This window comes from Xyrauchen texanus, chromosome 26 (genome assembly GCF_025860055.1).
Source record: "Xyrauchen texanus isolate HMW12.3.18 chromosome 26, RBS_HiC_50CHRs, whole genome shotgun sequence".
Taxonomy (NCBI): Eukaryota; Metazoa; Chordata; class Actinopteri; order Cypriniformes; family Catostomidae; genus Xyrauchen; species Xyrauchen texanus.
This window is the reverse complement of record NC_068301.1, coordinates 21,474,563-21,496,886: the sequence shown is the minus strand read 5'-3', so window position 1 is coordinate 21,496,886 and position 22,324 is coordinate 21,474,563. Positions and strand designations below refer to the sequence as shown.

Sequence of the window (22,324 nt, the reverse complement as noted above, 5' to 3'; positions counted from 1 at the left end):
ATTTTTACACATTTATATAAATTGGGGATTTTGTGCATACCTATAAACTTGTCTTAGTGTATTTCACCCCTTTCTCACCCCTTTCTCTCCCTGTTGACTGACACATGCAGAACCTAACGTATGACATGCCACCTCTCATTCAGTCAATCAGCAGATCCTCAGATTGATTCCTTCATTTTGTTTGCGAATGAGTATACCAGTACATTCAGTTTGTTCATAAATGAGACGTTTCGTCTCGTTCAGACTCAAACGACTGTCTCGACTGTTTCAGAAAATCATTCAGTGGGTAAAACCAATTATATGCTTCTTTACAGCCCACACTCAAATGCTATTGGCTCATGCTATGATCAGTCTTTCAAGACAAGAAAAGCCACCAAAGCAGCAGCACTTTAAACTACAGCTCATTGGCTTTGAAAAGGAGAGACGTCAGTGAACGAGAAATATGAGTCAGTGGTACGAAAATGACTCATTCACTTAAAAGATTTATCCAAAAAGACAGATTTGTTCACAAAATAAACAACACTAGATGTTTTAGTCCTTGTAAAGTATGCCAGATCATGGTAGTTTGCATCCTCCACAACAGCATTTAGGACTCACCTACGAGATCAGAATTTTTGCAAATTACTTTAAACAGATATTTTAAGCCTGTTAGCACCATTAACTGATTTGTTTAGTTCCAAATGTGAGTAAATTAATGACACCATCATCAAGCACAATTCATTCTTAGTGAATTCCATCCACAGTGAATTCTCCAGACAATGTTTGAGCAAAATAAGATTGTGTGGTAAAAATACATTACAAATCATTGATGCTTGTTTGTCATCTAGTTGTTTCTGTCTAACTTCTTTCTTTCTTTCTTTCTTTCTTTCTCTCCAGATTGCTGAGTGTTTGCAGACAGCAGAAGTGTGTTTTGTGCGTCCAGTGAAGAGACCGTTTCCCCTCTGCTGATTATGAAGCACCATTTTCACATGAGGAGAGAGTGAGTATTTCATTTCTGTGACTGTTGCCACATGTGCATGCCGAGCTATTAATTACCTTGGTTCACTCTATGTCTTTGAAAACTGTCCCTCTGTGCTGCCATGGAAAGCCATTCTCAATTTCAATCTTCTATCAAGTATCTGGCTGGGATTACACAAATGTCATTATAATGCCCCCAGAACCTTCACCTCAAAGGTTCCCATGCCTCTCATGTTCTTTGAAACTGTTCTTTTTATTCTCAAATGTTTGATGTGCATATTGTTTAGCAAAAAGAGAAAAAAAGACTCTCTGTAGGGGTCGTTATATAATATTTAAAAGGAGAGTTCACTCAAAATTTTTAATTCTGTCATCATTTACTCAGCCTTATGTTGTTCCAAAACCTATATTTCTTTCCTGTCTTCAATGGGACACACAAGGAGATGTTAAGCAGAAATATTTTTTACCTACAACTCTGGCTAACATTCTACCTAACATCTCCTTTTGTGCTTCACAGAAGAATTACTGTAATATATAGTAGGTTGATGCTGCGTAACACATGATACTGGAACATCATGGTATGGTGGGGTGTGGTATTGTGGTTGTCCGTAAGGAAGCAGTGTGTTGACAAAAGACATTATTCAACCCTGGTCAGTCAATTATTCATGAAGCTGACATAATGCCACAAGAGAATGCTACCTCTGTTTGCTGAGAGTGGTCTTTTACTAAACCTCATACAGTGAGATTTCACTCATGCAGTGCGTGGAATGGTGTGATTAAGACACTGCCTCAGAAAGTATAGATAACATCTTAGGACATGGTTTAGATTAGGTTGTAAATTGTCATTATATTGGTAGCCAATTTTGGAATGGATTAGCCAAGCCATAATATTATGTATCTTTCCTTTCTGAATGAATTCACATTATGCCTGAAAGGTTTCCATTGCATATTTGCTATAATGTACATTTTCAAACAAACCCAACAGGCTACATGTTGAAACTGATCTGACATTTTGCTCATTGTAGACAAGCTTATTTTGCTAAAACTCTTAAAGATGGAATTAGTTAACTTAGTGACCTTTGACCTTATATATTTAATTTTGTATAGGTTTTATCTTAAAAGAAAGTATATGTACAAACATCACAGATATATAAACATTTATTTACAGTATGTACATGTAATTTTTAGACATATTTCACTCCAGACACGTGATATGCCCATGTTTAAAAGCAGCCTTCTAGAAACTAGGAAAATACTGTAGGAGATGATAGAGGCTGTACATGTTGTCCGCTCTGATAAGAAAGTAATTACACTGCAAAAAATAAATAAATAAAAATAATTCTTAATCATGATCTTTTTCTTGTTTTCTCTGTAGAAAGGAAAATCTAAACATCCTTATGACAAGATAAATCTGCTCGAGAAACAAAATTACATTAGATGTTGAAACTTGTTTTCAGAAAATAATATGTAGAATATTCTGTACAATAAATGTAATATTATAACCCCATTAGCAAGCAGATTTTGTTTGTTTTAAGCATAACCTAAGTTTCTTTTCTGGGAAATTTATGGTTTTAGAGATGTTTAGATATGTTTTATCTATTTATCATTGCAATTATGTTTGGGCTTATGTGGGACAGGCAAACCATTTCTCTGTGCATTATTTTGACCTACCACACATGCGACCACAATACACCTTGCGGCTGTTTAGTACAATTACAGAGCCATCACACCACCACAAACCCCCTGAATATGACCACCATAAACCCACTGAATATGTCCGTCATCATACTATCTTGCTGGGCTATGTTAGTCAAGAGTAAAATGCACATCTTTATTAATTATTATTCAAGTGAAAATGTTTTCTCTTAACTCAAACCACTATTTCTGCAATTTAGAATACCCTTCCAAGCAGATGTTCTTTGGGAATTGAGCCATAAATCCTCGCAGTCATTAAAAATGTTGGTCCTACTTTGTATAAGGTTTCTTTAACTATTAAGTTCTTACATTAAAATGCATAATATACAATGCTATTATTGTGTAACTACATGCTGTTCTGCAAAATTCTCACAAGATTCACATTTGCTGCTAATGTGGTTCAGGTACGGGTAGGTTAAAGAGTATGGGTATGGGTTGGGTTTAGGGTAAGGGTTGGGGTAGGGGTAGGCTTAGGTTTAGGATTAGGGGTAAGGTTAACAGTGTAGATACGGCTGTGAGCGGCGCACATGCCCGGGGAAGCATAGGGGACCTCCGTGCATCAGGCTCAGACTGGGCGGAGACCCGAAGGCGAGTTATCTGCATCCGACGCCGCTGTTACGCTCTCCGATGCAGCGGTGATGTCATCATCCAATGCCGGGGAGCTCGAGGGACCGGACGGTAGGCCGTTAAGCGGACCGCACTAATCCCGAGCTCGGACGGAACAAGCAAGCGTGCCGGGGAGGCGGGGGGTTTCGAGGGGGTTCACCCGGTGAAACGGAGCCCGTCATTGTCTCCAGATCGTTTTTATTGCCCGCGCCGCCTGCCTCAATCCCGTAGGAAGGAGGCGGGGGGCGGCTGAAATTGCTCTTTTAGAATAACTCTTTTGAGTAGTCTGCGCTGTCGAAGCGCCCAGGGGCAAGAATGCACAGCCGTGCACGAAGGAGAAAGCCGCTGTTGTGCGCCGTAAAGTCCAACAGCATGCAGAGCATCAGAGGATTTAAACAGGAACTTGGTGTGTAACTCGCAGCAGACTGCATGCACGACCATCGGCTCCGAAGAAATTTACTGAATGAACTCCCATATTTGCCCCGCTTAAATACCCCTATGTCCGGGGGCGGGACATGCAAATACCGACTTCTCATTGGCCTTTTTTCATAGATCAGAGATGAATATCGGCGCTCGAGAGACCTCTAGTGTCGCTTCTCTTACACAACGTGGAGAGAGCGACAGAAGGGGAACACCTATTTATAGGGTCACTGGTTTTCTTGTGTTATTTCCTGAAAGTAATTATTTAGTGCAGTGAAAAATTGTACAGCTGAATTTTTAAAAAAGGTAATTGGTTGAGACATTATTATACAGAATACACTTTTCGTTATGTTGCATTTTTGCAGAGGAATATTTTTATGAACATAATGCATCATCCTCCATTCAATCTAAAACCATCTGCTAATCGTTAACCTAACTCTTCTACTAACATTTACCCTTTCAATAAACAACTTTTGGATGCTATATAATAACATTATTTTGACTGGTTATGATGCTGTTTCCTTGTCAGGAAGTCAGACAAGTTCTTTGTTTACAGTTAATTTCCCCCACAAGTAAAGCACACCTACTCACACACACTCTCCAATTTCAGTCCAATCAAGTCTTTCTCCATAAGAGCTCTTCATCATTTTCAGCACTGGCTAATATGCTGCATCACAGTGGGAGAGTGTCTCTCATACAGTAGACTGTGTGATTGGTGCAGCACTCTGGGTCATACAGATAATCGTAACACTTTACAATAAGGTTCCGTCTGTTAACATTAGTTAACATCACGTTAACATGAACTAATAAGTTAACAATGAATAATACTTCTACAGCATTTATTAATCTTAGTTCATTTTAATTTCAACATATACAGATGACACCTTTGCCAAATACATTTAAACTCAGTTGTTTCACAATTCCAGACATTTAATTGTAGAAAACATTCCATGTCTTAGGTCAGTTAGAATCACTACTTTATTTTAAGAATGTGAAAATTCTGAATAACAGTAGAGAGAATTATTTATTTTACTTTTTATTTTTTTCATCTCATTCCCAGTGGGTCAGAAGTTTACATACACTAGTAGCATTGCCTTTAATTTGTTTAGCTTGGGTCAAACATTTTGGGTAGCCTTCCACAAGCTTCTCAAAATAAGTTGCTGGGATTTTGGCCCATTCCTCCAGACAGAACTGCTGTAACTGAGTCAGGTTTGTGGGCCTCCTTGATCGCACATGGTTTTTCAATTCTGCTGACAAATGTTCAATCGAATTGAGGTCAGGGCTTTGTGATGTCCACTCCAATACCTTGACTTTGTTGTCCTTAAGCCATTTTGCCACAAATTTGGAGGTATGCTTGGGGTCATTGTCCATTTGGAAGACCCATTTGCGACTGAGCTTTAAATTCATGTCTGATGTCTTGAGATGTTGCTTCAATATATCCATATAATTTTCTTTCCTCATGAAATATTGCCATCTATTTTGGGAAGTTATGCACCCCAAAACATGATGTTGCCACCCCCATGCACGACGGTTGGGATGGTGTTCTTCAGCTCACAAGCATCATCCTTTTTCCTCTAAACATAATGATGGTCATTATGGCCAAAAACTCTTGTTCTTCAATATTTCATCAGACCAGAGGAAAGTTCTCCAAAAAGATCTTTGTCCCCATGTGCACTTGCAAACTGTAGTCTGGTTTTGGAGCAGTGGCTTCTTCCTTGCTGAGCAGCCTTTCAGGTTATGTTGCTATAGGACTCGGTTCACTGTGCATATGTCTAACAGTTTCCTCCAGTATCTTCACAAGGTCCTTTGCTGTTGTTCTGGGATTTAGTTGCACTTTGTGCACCAAACTATGTTCATCTCAAGGAGAAAGATTGCATCTCCTTCCTGAGCGGTATGATGGCTGCGTGGCCCCATGGGGTTTATACTTGTGTAGTATTGTTTGTACAGATGAACGTGGTACATTCAGGTGTTTGGAAATTGCTCCCAAGGATGAAACAGACTTGTGGAGGTCCACAATTTATTTTTTTTTTATAAATATAGTGATATAGTCAATTAAAAGTGAAACAATCTGTCTGTAAACCAGTGTTTCCCAGTCATATATATTATTGTCCATATATATTGTTCATTGTTAGTTTGTGTTACCTAATGCATTTACTAATTATAAAAGTGTTAGTCAGATAATGCTACAAACTGTACAAATGTCAATGAATCAGTTTTATGTTAGGTTGTTGCTCTCATTGTTCTCTTTCACGACTTTGATGATGTCAGGCTCAGAGCAGGGGCAATATATTTTAAATATATATAACTATAAGATTATAAAATTAATAATTTAAATATAATATTATTTTATAATGAGACAGCATTAAACTTGAACAAATGCATTTACACTAAAGAAAAAAACATGTAAAATGTAGTTAAAAACATAATGAGGAACAAACAGCAGTACCTGTCTAAATAGTTCACTAGAAAAAAAGAGGCAAAGTTCTACAATGAACCACAAAAGAACCATCCAAACAAACTGATTCACTTTAATTAGCCTATCCAACTTTCCAACTCAAAGGATATTTGAGGAGAGTGCTTAGCCTATAAAGTTCTAGCACAATACAATGTAACATTAAAAACAGCAATGTAGTGTGTTGTCATAGAAAAGAAGCTTGTTACTGGAAAAGCTATAGAGAACAGCTAAATTGTCGCCCCCACTGAATAATGGAGTTAATTTAGTAGCATCGCTACTTTTAGTTAATAAATCTATAACACAGGATGATTCAGACCATCCTTTTAAATATAATTTCATATTTCCCATCCTTTGTTGCTTTTTGTAATAGGCTACTTTCTGTCCTTTGTCCAGTGTAGAGGCAATTTCTGACCTCTGCATAACCTGCAATGAGTGCTGTTAGTGGGTGCATTGCTGTGAGCATGCTCACTCTCACTTTTGCTGTTGTCCCCACTGTACTGCATGCAATAGTGATAATGCCTGATGGAGGCAGGAACTCTAGGAGTTTTGACAATGATGTCACTCTAGGAGTTATGAGTCATGTCTAATATGCTGTTAGGCATTTCTTAGTCTTGCATAGCCAGACTTGTAACTTGTGGCGTAAAGTCTGACCAATGTGTAAAATTTAGGGACAGGTCAATTGAAAAATGATTTAAAAATTATTTGAAGCGGCAGACTCTGAGAACAGAAAACACTGAACAAAGCAGCGAAAATATGTAAACTGTGTGATTAGTGTAACTGTCTATCCAACAGTAATAGGTTCAAATTAATTTACTGAAAGAAAACAAAGAACAATGCATAGTTCTGCACTTGATTATGTAGATTGCTTGCTTCTATGTGTCTAAAACAAAATTCTGATTAATGGTAAAAATATATGAAGCAAAACTGGCAAACCACAGCAAATCTAGTCCTTCCTCAAAATTGTTTATAATATCAATCCGTTAGCTTTTATACAATATTGTTTCCCGGAAGTCGCTCTTATTGTCATGCAATCTGATTGAAATTTGTGATTTTCACAAGTACTTTCCAGTTGTGTGGCAATATGCATCAGACAATCATTGAACACACTGTGGGCAATTTGTGGGCATGCTATCTGACCTCATTTCTATGCTGTGTCAGTATGTATGGGGTTATTTGTCATAAAGCAAATTATTATTTTTTTGTTGCCAGGAATTGTTTTTGCAAAGAATTGCAAGGGCTGTTCCCCTTCAGTCTCCGTTCCAAGTTGCCCCTTTTTACTATTGAACCTGCTACCGTTGTGTTGCTACCATAGTAACTTAACTATAAATGGTTTGTTTGGTCCCATGAGCTCAAAAATCAATCGAAAACCCTATGCTGCAAGCCTTTAGAAAGAGATTCATCCATCAAGGTCACTCTGCAGTTCGTAATGGTCATCTAACACCAGCACTTTGATTAACAACAGCTTTATGAAGTATTTTTGTGTTTTTCAAGGATGTTGATCTGCCTCTTCAAGAATGGATATCAGCTTTTCAACAGCTTTCTATTCCTCCAAGTTTGCCTAACATCACAGACAAACTGACACCCTGTTTAGTAAGGCAAGCTGTTTATAAAAATATACTATGAAAGCCACATTGTTTTATCCATGAACAGTCCCAATTTGATTATGTAATTTATTCTCTTCATAAAAAGCATTAAATATATTTCTGGCTACAAAAAAAGGGCTACAATATACGGTATATTTTGTAAATGTCACTTACTGTTGTATATGGTAAAATATGTGTTCCTAATAAGAAAATAATCCAACAACCAGGCCTCCTCAGTTTGTAAATACATTTAAAATTGTGTTGCTTTTCCTTCCTAATGTTATTAAAATTCAAATCATTTTAACTGCTAGTTTACTGAAGCACTGTGTGACGCTGTTTGATATTGAAATGTTTAATCCAAAAGCAATATGCTCACAAGTATGAGCAACAACTTGGAAATTTGCTGATCCATCACTGTAAACTGTCGATGTGAGGCATTAAGATAAACAACTCTCTCTCTCTCTCTCTGTATTTTCTGAATCCAGCTTATTCGTTATTTTGGTACTTAAGTCCTTCCTAAAGTTTGAAACATCCGTGTAAGAGCAACTTTCCACAAATTATTAATATGTTTTTAACCAGGCTGCAAATTAAAGGTACCTGCTTGCCACATGCTGCTTATGTGTACATTTTGGTTGGCTGAATTGTTGTTTTGCAAATCTGCATGCTAGGAAAATAAAGCTTTTGAGTTAGACGTTAAAAGGTTTGGCCCATATTTTGAAGTTGGTAAAATAGACTCTGTAAATTAATATTTTTGCCCATCTTCTCAGCTCAAATAGTCATTGTGTCATTGTGCTTATGTAAGAAAGGCACCAGATTTAGATGTTTATGTTTAAAAAATAGGAATCTTTTAACAATCTTTTCTCTATTACACTTAAGGTGTACATTTACATGTGGATTCCACTAAATACAAACTTTGAATGTGTGGGATCAATCAGAATGAATGTCAAATTAAATGTTAAAGTTTGCATGGTGGCATCAGTGTCGATGCAGCAGGTCAAACATGTCCTTGACTGGCATCTGCGATCTCTTCACTGACCTAAACCCTTCCCAGACAACCAGATATTACATCTGATGATCTTGACATCAGGATGTCATTGGAGCATTCTGACCTTATATGTTGGATAGCTGTCCAACACTACTCACTAAAATCAGTTGGGTTAAAAATGACCCAACACATAGCCCAATGGTGGGTTGATATAGCACCGACCCATTGTTGGGTTATTTTAACCTAATGCATTGGGTAGCAAGATTTACACAATATATTGTGTTATAAAATAATTAATTTGTTGGGTTTTATTTTGGGGGGGGCAAACTGTTGCTTTAACCATCCATATTATTATTGTTGACATTATTATTATTGTTGATTGTGTAAATAAATTATAATGCACAAGTTACAAATATCTTGAAAATGCTTTATTTCCATTAAATTGCGAAAATTTTCATTAATTAAGGAAATGGATGCAATTGTGTTATCAATTTACTTCCTTTTTATCATTAAGTTACTTGCAATCATGTTTCAATTTACAAGAACCACCACAAATAAAAAAGTAATAAATAAGTAGGCAATGGTGTAACGTTGCTGGCTAGGATGAAGACGATGATGATGGAGAGACGAAACAAAAGTGCAATAGAATACATGAACAGGATGAGAGGCTTGAGGGATGGAGCCAAGGTGGAGTCGTAGGGATGGAGGTGGGCCTTGACCATGGAGCAGAGGCTAGCCTGGACCGTGGAGCAGAGGCGGCATGGACCGGTGAGCAGAGGCGGCCTGGACGGTGAGCAGAGGCGGACCTGGACCGTGGAGCAGAGGCGGGCCTGGACCGGTGAATAGAGGTGGACCTGGACCGGTGAGCAGAGGTTTGCTTGTGACATGGAGCAGTCTGAGGTTCGAATGAAACATGGCATGGAGCAGACTGCGGTTCGGCTGTAACATAGTATGGAGCAGTCTGGAGCTTGGCTGAGACATGGCATGGAGTAGACTGAGTTTCGGCTGTGACGTGGCATGGAGCAGTCTGGGGCGTGGCTGCGACATAGTATGGAGCAGGCTGAGGCATGGCTGTGACATGGCATAATACAGGCTGAGGCGTGGTTGTGACATGGAGCAGGCTGACCCGTGGCTGTGACATGGCATGGAGCAGGCTGACCCGTGGCTGTGAAATGGCATGGAGCAGGCTGAGGCGTGGCTGTGACATGGCATGGATCTGACTCTGGCGTGGCTGTGACATGGCCTGGAGCTGACTCTGGCGTAGCCAGGCATCTTCCTGCGATGGTAAAAGAACACCATCAAAATGTTGTTGCTTTTTGGCATTAAAAGGAGTTACATACATTGTGATAAATGTCACAACGTGAAAAAAGTAATAACCATTGTGAATTCAGGGGCGCAGAACTATCTGAAAAGTGGCTTCTGATTAGGCTATCACCTAATGTAGATGCTGGCTATTGTGCAATACATGTGTCGGCAACCTATGGCACGCTGCCAGCATTGGCACATGGAGGGTTAATCATTGGCACGCCAGCAACGGCAAGAGAGGAGTAGACTAAATTTAGATAAATTCCGCACCTGCATTCCAATCTACATCTTGATGTAAATCCTTCCTCATGATTACAATGTGTTTTCATCAGCAGAAAGGGAAGCTAAACTATTAAAGTGTGATGAGACTTGCGCTGCGTGCAAGCCATTCGCACATCACGAGCCAGCAGCACTTCTCTTTCGATTAATCTCGCTAGTAAATGCTTTGCTTCAGTCAGACTGCACAGATGACAGCCTACATTCTGTGAATCATTTCTTTCTTTTTGCTTTCAGATCAACACGTGATGTAATAAGGAAAACACCACTATTAATCCTTCATCAGCACAGCCATTGACTAGTTAATAAAAAAATGGCACTCCATGTCAAAAAGGTTGCCATTCCCTGGTGTAATATCTTGTTGGGTCCAATTTGTGTATTATATAATTTAGTGCCTTGCAGATATAACTTTCTAGATAAAATGTTTCAGATTTCCGCTTTGAAGTATTTTAATGTTACACTATACTTTTAAAATGACAATATACTTTTCTTTCAGTTGATGAAAAACTGCCGTGTCTGCAACACCGGATAATGAGTCTTAAAGCCGAGGCGTCTTACAATTTCTTCACACGTCGGCCAAATATATGAAATATTATGTATGATTTACAAAAAAAGTTTCGGGACGAAAGTGAGGGGGAGCATCCCAATTAATAGTTTGTAATAGTTTAAAATAGGCTGGCTTTATAGCAAGTGTTATGTCGGTAGCCAAGTGAGCAGCAATACAGCAGACCATATAACATGATATTATTAACTTACCTCTGTATCTTCTGTTGTCAGTGGCACTGGTCGACCGTTGAAATGTAAAATGTCCTTGCGAGACCAGTTTTAACTCAACTGGGTGCGTTATTATAGAAATAACCCAACAAAAGTTAGGAATAACCCAACAGAACGACCCAATATGTTTAACCCAGCTATTGGGTAAAATAAATAACCCAACATTTTTTGGAGTGTAAGGCACTAAGAGATATGTTTTGTAATAGAGTTTGAAATCAGAGGTTGGAGAGACAGGTTTCAATAGTGATACATGAAATACATGAGAATTCTTAAAGTTCATGGTCATTGTAGCATCTAAAATCATCTATTATTTGGGTACAGTTTGATACTTGTTCTTTTGTTCTTTTTTTCTTGTCCTCACACTGCCCTTTTTTTTATAAACTCTGTTTTCTGCAGTTAATCCAGTCATTGACTGCTTGCACCTCAGTGGATTTTACCAACCATGTTAATTATGGATATAGTTAGAAATATTTTAGTTTAGTCCCTCTACCTTGCCAGTGGATGGTACCCAAAAGTGAAACTAACCAATCTTGTGTTGATAGCCAAATCCAGATGTGAAATCTGATACTATACAATGGCAATGACACCTTGGCTGCAGTAATCTATTCAGGGTCAAAGGCAACCCACTTTCTTCACAAAGGTTCCAAAGATTTTTTTACAAAGACTCCAGTTGCCTTTAAAGTGTTAGAAGGCCTATTAATAGTTAACATAACATAGGAGAACTTCTGATCTTCCATAGTTTTATGTTCAGGAGTTCAAACACGATAGATCTTATTAGTTTATGTCCCAGATAGTAGATGGATGGCATAGTCCCACAGTTTGTGGAATGTAAGCATGCAACTCTGCATATTGTTGGTAATATGATGGGACAGCAACTTCCTGTTTTCAGTGTAACGAGTGAAGCAAGTGACAATAAGTTTATTAACAGTCAAAATGTGAAGATTGGGGAAAAGTCCGGGGTGACGGTTTAGTGGCGCAGGAACTCCAATGGTCAGATGAATCCGGTGAGAAGCGTGGTGAGGAGTGCTGAACAAACACGACGAATCCACATAACATCCACACGAACACGAACAGAAACAGGAACAGGAACAGGAACAACGAGGGAACAGAACTGGAGCTTAGAGGGATCAACACAACCGGACATCACAAAACAACGATCTGACAAAGAGATCAGAAAGTGGTGCGTATTTAAGGATGACGAAATGGGTTGCAGCTGGTGAAGGGAAGTGATTACAGCTGATCGCTGAACACGTAAACGAGCAGTCACGCCCACACACATCCACACACACACACATGTAAACAACAGAGCACGAGACGAGGAAGAGACAGGATTTATGAACTGTGACATTCAGTGTCTTTGAGCTACATTTCATAATAATAATAATAATGAATTCTACCTTGTTGAACAACTCAAAAGCTATTGAGAGAAGGTGCTTCTCTAATTACTCTTCCACTAAAGAGTTTGGCATCTGATGTTTTAATACATGCTGGAGGTAGTAGGGATTGCCACAGATATTTAATATCTTGATATATTCTTGGTTAGTTGTGTCCCCAGTGAACTGATTCTTTCAGATTTTACACATTGTCATAAGAAGTGCTTTCGTTATTTGCTTGTTGGAAATTTAAATTGAGGTTTTGACACCAATGGTTTTTGCATGGTTTGAGTCAGGATGACTAAGTCAGGAGCAGTGTTGGGCAAGTTACTTTCGAAATATAATCCACTAATGATTACTAATTACTTTTGAAATGTTTTAATTAGATTACTTTACTAATTAGTTGATATGAAATGTGATTAGATTACTAATAACTTTGAAGTTACTTTCTAAAACCAATCAAACCTGCGGTAAAAAAAAGCAAATGTGACACTAATTGCTCTTTTAGTAATTTAATATTGACTAAAATAATAACCAGATTACAGCAATATTACAAAGACAGCAACTTTGCTAAAGAGATCCAATGCATTTCTAAAAATGCAGTTTAACTTTCTTATCTCAAATATACTGTAGTACAGTAGTATCTTCAGGGGAGTACAGTAGTATCTTCAGGGGTGTATGTATATGTGTATGTGTGTGTGTATGTGTGTCCACTAACTACAACCTTCTTAGCTGTGTGTGGCATGTATGCACAGTATGCTTGTTTACCTGTGTTTTTGTTGGTGTGTAAGACTGTAAAACAAAAAACATTTCTGAAAACCTATTTGCAGTCAACTTTGATAGTAAAACCATTGTGTATTTGAATGCCTGTTGTTTCTTTTCGGTGTGAATATACAGGTTACTTGTGTGTTTCATCATGCATGTCTGTGTGCATGTATGTCTGTTTTGTGTGTGTACATGTGCATCATGTGTGTGTTTACACAACTTTACAGGTAGTGGATTATTTCTACTTCCCTGCCTGTGCTCGGACGAATTGTGTATCCTTTATCACTTGCATATCTGTAATGCTATTTCATTGTGTTTTCCATATACACCCGAAACCGGTCCCCTCTCCTCCCACGGCAGCTGCAGAGGGACACCCGAGGGATGCGTGTGAGTATGGGGTAGAGCGCAGAGATTTGACGAGGATTTGTCGGCGAATATCTATATTTTTATAAAGAAAATTTATATTGAGCATAGTTGAATGGCTTTGAATTCAGGTGTGTTGTAACTATGGTAATTATAATTAGATTTCTGGGTGGCAATACCCCCTACTGACTAACCGAGGTATCCACAATAATCTCAGTTACTCTCTTGAGCTTCATTGCACAGCCTTGAAGCAAAAGGATATGCAAGGTGTGACTGATCATCTTGGTTACAGAGAGCTTTCATGGCTCAATTCAAGATGGCGCCATGCAGTGTGTTGGCTTGCCATCGCTCTGTGTTTAGGATGTTTGTCCTTTGTTTGTTTGTTTTACTTTTATGTTTTATAAATCACACAGATTGCTTAAAATTGATTTATCTTTTATTGTTAAGCATTCGATCTACGGCTTTGAATATGTGCGTCCGTGATTTGAATACAAAATTGTTTGCTGAACAGTCATGCACGTTCCAGGTGCTTATGAATGTCTGTCATGTATTTGGCTGTGTGTGCTGAAAGAAAAGACGTCATAGGAGAAGAGGCATACAGGCTGGAGTTTTAATGAAACTTAAGAAACTGAAGATCCTAAACAGTGGAGTTAGATCAAATGTGGCGTCATGGCCTTCCTTTTTGATACATGTTTTTTTCAGTTATATCAACACAATTGCTTTGGACTACACAGAAAGGAACAAAGCGTCCTGTGAGATGAGTTGGGTCAACGAAGCTAAGTACTGTTTCTTCTAATCAGTCGGTCGAGTCGACCACAGTGCATATGGCTTTGATAAATGCATGCTCAGTTATCAACAAAACATTCATTCTGAATGACTTTTATTGAACACATGGGCTGGACTTTCTCTTTATTACAGAAACTTGGTAAAATGATGCTGGTATGAGGCCTCTTGTTGAGCTTTTACCATTGGGATGTAATTATTTAAGATCCTCAAGTATTACTCATTGGAGTGGTGGCTTGGCTGTTATTTTTAACAATATGATTAAGTGCAAGTTACTGCCTGTTGAAAGTTTCAAGACTTTTGAAGTTCAATTGATGAAGATTGACTTGCCCTCATCAGTGCTTTGTGCCTTGATATATAGGCCTCCTGGTTATAATAAGAATATTATGAGATTTATCTGTGGTCGTTCCATCTGCTGATAGGATTTTGATTATGGGTAATTTTAATATCCATGTCTGTTGTCCTTGTAAATCTATGACCAAGGAATTTTTTTATTTAGTTTATTCTTTTAATTTATCTCAAAGTGTCTTTCGACCTACAAACGATCATGGTCATACTCTTGACTTGATATTTTCTTTGGGGATAATGATAGAAAATATTTGTGCCGAAGAATTAGCTATCTCGTACCATATACCTATTAGTTTTAATCTGACTTCTGTAGCAAATGTACTATGCTATCAGCTTCTTTCATTCTTGTCTCGTGTTATCACTACTTCTACTCCTAGTGCGTTCTCAACTGCTTTTAGTACTACTGAGTGATCTTCTTTTTCTTTTGAGTCTATAACATTGTCCGCTATAGAATCTGATGAATTGGTAAACTCTTTTAATCATGTTTGTTCAGAGATAATGGACAATGTTGTGCATTTTAAAATGAGATATCACAAATTGAAAAAAACAACCGTGTTTATATGATGTTACCCGTAATCTTTGGCAGGTCTGTTGGCATGCAGAGCGCAAGTGGCTAAGATAAACTGCAAGTATCTTATGATATTCTTAGAGAATCTCTATGTAACTATAAATAAGATGTTAAATCTGCTAGATCCTTGTATTTTTCATGAATTATATTGCACAATGCAAATAATCCGAGGGTATTGTTTTGAACTATAGATAAGGTATTGAGTACATCTATTAATGTTTTCTCTACCCCGTACAAGGATTTGTGTGAGCGTTTTTTAAAGTTGATCATATTCGGTCCAATATATTGTTTATAGGGAATGTTGTAGTTGACACAATTAATCTTTCTCATTGTTTGAGTACATTTGTTATGATTTGTTTAGCTCAGTTGAAAGAAATTATATTGCATTTAAAGCCGACTACTTCACTTTATGATGTCCTCCCATTCGGAATGCTTAAGGAGGTTGTAGATACTATTGGTCCTAGTATTCTATCAATTAATAACAGTAGTTTGTTATATGGCACTGTACTATAAGGGTTTAAACATGCTATTATTGATCCAGTCTTAAAGAAAATTAACTTGGATCCACAGGATTTAAAAAATGTCAGGCCTATATCAAAATTTCATTCTGTGAATAAGGTCTTAGAGAGAGTTGTCTATAATCAACTTCTTGAATTTCTGCTTGAAAATAACATAATGGATATTTACCAGTCTGGTTTAGGACCAAATATAGTACAGAATCAGCTTCATTAAAAGTTGCAAATTATATTTTGTTAAGTATTGACTCTGGGAAAGGTGTTGACTTAATGATGTTAGATTTGAGTGCAGCTTTTGATACTTTAAATCATGTAATTTTAATAAAACGTATCAGAGATTATGTAGTGATTAATTGTGTAGCCCTTTAGTGGTTTTCTTCCTATCTGCAGGACAGGACATGCTCTGTTAAAATCGGAAATTATGTTTCTGCATCCGCAACTATCTCTTGTGTGGTTCTCCAAGGATCCATTCTTGGTCCAACTTTATTCTCTTTATACATGCTGGCTCTGGGGTAAATTTTTAGGCAATACAATATTAATTATCACATGTATGCTGATGATTTACAACTGTATTATCCTTTGGAGTGTGATGGCTGTACATCTTTTACTAATTTTTATAAGTGCCTGACTGATGTAAAGGGATGGCTTGCAAATAATGTTCTACATTTAAATAAGGATAAGACTGAGTTTATTTTGTTTGGGAACAAACAGTCTGGAAAAGGTCTGGTTGAGAGTCTGGTTGTCCAATAATATGAATGGTTATGTGAAGAACCTTGGAGTAATTTTCAATTCTGAAATCTGCTTTGATTATCAAATCAATGGTGTTGTGAAAACATCTTTCTTTCAGTAAAGGAAACTGTCTAAACTAAAACATATCCTATCAAATAAGGACTTGGAGACGGTTTTGCATGCTTTTATAACCCCACGGTTGGATTATTGTAATGCTCTATACCTAGGCATAAGTGAATCTCTAATTACTCATCTTCAGTATGTTCAAAATGCTGCAGTGAGAATCCTAACAAACACCAGAAAGCGGGATCATATAACACCTGTGTTGATATTGCTTCACTGGCTACCTGTAAGATATAGGATACAGTACAAGGTGTTAATGTTTGTCTACAAAGCATTGCATGATCGGGCTCCTGAGTATATATAGGACATGTTAATCCCCTGTGGCAGGGCGGAGGGCGGGTCCGGGTCGTGATTCTACACACCCGGTCCATTATCTGGCTAATCAAGCCTCCGAGAGGGATAAAGGCCGTCTGCGGAGGATTGTGTGGGAGAGAGAGATAGTTTATGGACATGTCCGTCATGTCTGTGTTTGTGTTGTTTGTTTCAGTTTATAATTCAAATCTAATTTATATTGTCAAGCCGGTTCTCGCCTAAACTACGTTACATCCCCTATCAATCCCAACGTCATCTGTGCTCATCTCTGAGGATGCTCCAACTGTCCTTCGGTCATGCTTGAGGCGTAGTGGAAATCACACCTTTTCTGTTGTGGCTCACGCACTTTGGAATGTGTTGCCATTATCTTTAAAATCATCATCAAGCTTGGACATTTTTTAAAAGGGACTTGAAAACATACCTATTTTATCAGGCTTTTGGCATCTGATTAGGTCTGTAAAATGTGAGTGATTGGTTGTATGATTTATTCTGGTGTTATGTTTTTGTTGCATTTTATTTTTGTATGTTGTCAGTGTTATTTATTATTTATGGACAGCACTTTGGTCCATTTCAATGGTTTTGAAAATGCTTTATAAATAAAAGTTGAGGTGAGTTGAGTTATCAAGCAAAATGACACTGGCCAAAGGAAAGAGGCTGAATGATTCCCAAGACATCTGACCTCAGACCAAAGGATAGGTGTGGATATGTATCATTGGCCTTTGGTCTGGAGTTGTGTGCTAGATGTTCAGCAGCATATCAAGAACAGGTCACAATCTATAGACAACCTGAATAGTTTGATTATAGAGTACTCAATAATAGTTAATCTGTCTCTTGCTATAAATAGTTAAAAAATAATTTCATATATGATTTCAATAATTTCAAAATGATCACATCAATTGATTTTTTTCTTCCATATTCCTTAATTGTGACTGCACAGATCGAATCTTGAACTTTCAGTCCCTATAGATTTAACACCTAAAATGTGTTTTACAGCAGACTCTATGTTGTGGACTCATATTTGGTTTATTGTGTCCTTTGGTACTGTTTACTTCACTACTTTTTTGCTGCAGGTTTGATTGGTTTTATAAAGTAACTTCAAAGTAATTAGTAATCTAATGAGAGTGCTGCTTCTGTCATGCTTTTCTCATTTAAAAAGCATTGTGGAATGACGAGTTTCAGGTTGAGTCCATTAGCCACCGCAGACTCATGCCAATGTCATATTGTGTGCATTTTTGGGAGAATGAGGTCCCACTGGAAGAATCAACACCTACATTGATGGGTGGTTAAATTAATGCATAAGTGAACTTTTCCATACTACACATCAAAGCATTTTTGGATTGTGTAAGTGTTTTTTATGTCTGCACTAGGGGCATTTCTAGGTTTTCAGTCTTAGGGTGACTTAGTCCCTTATCTTTAAATTATTAAAATGAGCTGTAGTGGCTCAGAGGAATATTTCTACCTTGAAAGGGACTTATATACTGCATAACAGACCTTACATTGAAGTCAGAAACAGTAAGTTGACTTTTCTTTAGCTAAAATCAATCTGTGCTTACCAAAATTCGAAACACAGCCCCCAATGGCCAAAGCAATATGTTTTGTTGAATGTGTTGGCTTGTGTGAGCTCCATTTTCTGGTTGAAATATCCACAGAGGGGAGCCAAAAGAGAGTTTTAAACCAAGTTGTTTTTAACTGGACAAGATGTAGTACAGTGAAGGGGAATGCTTCATTTATAAACTACCCTCCAACTCAAACCCTAAACCTAACCATCATCAGTGGATTAAAAATATAATGTTAGGTGGTAAAATGCAACCTCAGAATCACACTCATCACTGAATATGCCAACGCAATTACTTCCTGGTTTCAAAGTGGGATTCGAACATGAGTCTCCCTCCTTACCCAACACTGTCCTGTACACAGTACCGCTGCTCCCTATAAGCAGACTACACAGTCTGCGTAGGGCACCAACTCCCTATGTGGGCACCATTTTACCCTAGAAGGGCACCAGAAAGTCCACCGGCTGCCCTTACTCACATGTTATACGTTATTTAAGGACCCGAAAGCAGTTGCGTAACACAGATGATCACTTCGTGCTCATATCATGCGATTTTCTAATCGTAAGATCAGCATTGCAAAACTTTAGCCAAGCATAGTTATTTTAAAGGTTTCTCATGGTCATTATTTATTTTTTGCCGCTCTTTCACTTCCTGTCATTGATACTGCCTTGTCTTATTCTTTTTCTAATGAATATAACTCTACTGGCCAGTGCTTTGTTAATTCTGCATGGTAAAATCAAATTTGTTGACCTTGCTTTTTCCTTGAAAGTACTTTTGTAATCAAGTTCGAATAATGTGATCTTCTCAAAGAGGGAACTTAACAATTAAAGTAGTTAACTAGTTGCATGTAGACTTAACTTTTCTTTTGAAGCATCATATCTTTGTTTTTTATCTAGTTATTTGAATTGAATTAGCTACATTCATTCAACAATGAAGAGAAAGATTGCTAATTATATGCTCATTCTCTCTCTCTCTCTCTCTCTCTCTCTCTCTCTCTGTTGATTTATATATCTCTTGATGCTGATGTGTGGACTTGTCTAGCCTTAGCTCTTCAACATCCATCTTTTTCTTCATACCTAGTTCACAGTTTCTGTGTGTGCGCATGCTAGTGAGTGCATGGGACTTGTAAGTTGTAAGGAGCCACTCAGATGTGAGATGTTGTGAACTGCTGAGCTCTAATCAAAGTGATCCATCATGTTGGTGGTAAGTGAAGAGAACAAAAGCACTTACCATGTCTGGGGGGAGATTTCTGCTCACAGTTCTGCCACTCGGGATATCAGTCTGTATCCAGCAAAAGCTGATATTGATATGTTGTAACAGTTCTAGTAAACTGTTCCATTTATTAGCTAATGCTGCTATGTTATTCCAGACCTTGAGGGGGTACTACATTTACATTTACATTTATGCATTTGGCAGATGCTTTTATCCAAAGCGACTTACAGTGCAATTATTACAGGGACAATCCCCCTGGAACAACCTGGAGTTAAGTGCCTTGCTCAAGAACACAATGGTGGTGACTGCAGGGTTAGAACCTGTGACCTTCTGATTAACAGCCCTGTGCTTTAGCCACTACACCACCACCACTCCCATACTACGGAATTACTCAGACAGGAAGGAGTTCCCTTCTTAAAGCAGAGAGCAAGACTGGTTAGAGTGTTGTGCTGGTAGTGGCTATAAGTGTTTGCTCAACTGTAGCAACTGTACTTTTTGTGCTTTGTTTGGCTCAGAGTGGACAGAATGTAGAAAGACAATGTGGATTATGTAAAGGAGTAGAAAGAGGAGTTCATGATCACCTTCAGAAGCAAGACCTTCACCTGAATGCTGTAGAGGGACAGGTTCTAGAAATTACAAATCAGATGACAACTCAAACATGGCTATTCCACCAGAGTCAGCAATAACTTGAAGAAAGGCATGGTTGAAAGGCAATATAACAGTTTGAAGCAAATTCTTGAAGACCAGTTGCAGGATTTGAATAAGGCCATAAGGGACTCCTGAAAAGAAAAGACAATCAGCTCCAATCCAAGATATATTCAATACCAGATGCTATTTCTAGTCCTATGGCTTCACAACGCATCACAACATCATTTCCAGTCAGCCAGGTAACTTCCGCATCTCAGCCGATTGCTGATCAAGATAGAATTCCCCAAATTGTGAAGCACAGAGTGTGAAGATCTGATAACTAACTTAGAAAGGTGTGCAGAATACTTAGCTGTGCGACTTATGAGTGACGATGAGATAATGGCAACATTACCATTAGTATTGATGCATATGGCCAAAGGCTGGTGGGTGGCAGAGAAAATTCACGTCAGGACATGAAGTCAGTTCAAAGCTGCATTTCTGCTATCCTTTTTACCAGACGACCATGAGGTGGAAGTTGAAAGGAGAACAAGAGAGAGGAAGCAAGGTGTGGGTGAGAACATACAGACTTTTGCTTTCCAATATAGTGCCTTATGTCTCAGACTAAAACCATCTATGACAGAGAGAGATGTACTGCAAGCTACATTGAGGAATTATAACCCCCGTCTCGCTAGTATTTTTAGAGGCACAGCAACAACCTTGTACCAATTAACAAGAAAAGGTTCATAGATGAGGAGATTGAGACTATGTTGAACAATGGCATAATAAGACCATCCACTTTGCTGTGGGCAGCTCCAATAGTCTTAGTACCCAACAAGGATAGGGGTGTTTGCTTCTGTACGAATTACTGAGCCTTGAATGCCAAAACACCATTGGACGGATTTCCTATGCCACAAATTCAAAACATCTTGGAGTCATAATATGAGGCATCTGTGTTTAGCACCCTAGATCTATGAAGCGGAGACTGGCAGGTAATGATGGAGGACTGCAGCATCCAGAAAACTGCTTTCATTACCAAGCACAACCAATTTGATTTTGTTCGTCTTCCATTTGAGTTGAAGAATGCAGGAGCAACTTTCCAAAGACTGATGAACAGAGTCTTTAAATGCTGATCAGTAAATGCTGATCAGTAAATGCTGCTTCGTATACATTGATGATTTTGTGGTATATTCCAAAGATGTCCAAAAAAACATCAAAGACCTTAAGAGTGTTTTATGAACTGGAATCTGCCGTCTTTATGCTAAACCTTAAGAAATGCAACCTTGTTAAAAGATCACTATCATTTCTGTGGATGGGATAAAAATTGAGTAGTCCAAGGTAGAGGCTGTAAAAAGCTTTCCCACACTAGAAACCTCAAGGAAGTTCAATGCTTTCTAGGTTTCGCCAGATGGTATCATTGTTTCATACCTTACTTTTTCAGAACATACTGCTCCGCTTCATGCACTTAAGAGGAAGAATGTGCCATGGAATCAGAGTAAGGAATGCCAACATGCCTTAGAAAACCTGAAGGTTTCTTTACAAAGTGCCCCAGGCCACCTGACACCAACAAAATCTGTAAAGTGCAGACAGATGCTAGTGACATTGGACTAGGAGCTGTGTTGACACAAGAATCAGATCAAGGGGAACATGTCGTTGCCTATGCCTCCCGGCTGCTTCATGGAGCGGAGAAGTCATATTCTGCCTCTGAGTGGTGTGGGCAGTTGAGAAATGGTGAAAATATCTGGAGGGAAGACAGTTTGAACTTCTTACAGATCACACTGCTCTCTCTTGGATATTCAACCACCCTCATCCTACTTCACGACTTACAAGATGGGCCATCCGACTCCAAGGGCTTACCTTCATTGTGAGGTACAGGAAAGAGCAGTGCAACATTGTCGCTCTTTCATTGTCCTGTGTCCTGCCTGGAGAGGATCTCCTGGGACAAGTTGCGATATTCCAAGTGCAAGAGGTAGGTAAGGATTTGACTATTGACTGGGAAGAGG

The 22,324-nt window shown here is 38.3% G+C and overlaps 1 protein-coding gene across 1 annotated transcript in view; it reads left to right on the top strand.

Annotated features, from left to right (window-relative positions):
• Positions 1 to 927: 927 nt before the first annotated feature.
• The window catches only part of LOC127620394 (disks large-associated protein 3-like), a 139,691-nt gene continuing 118,294 nt past the window's right edge, over positions 928 to 22,324 (top strand). Inside the window, exon 1 of the mRNA XM_052093619.1 lies at positions 928 to 979. The gene's annotated coding sequence lies outside the window, so the exon portion shown is untranslated. The remainder of the gene's footprint in view (positions 980 to 22,324) is intronic.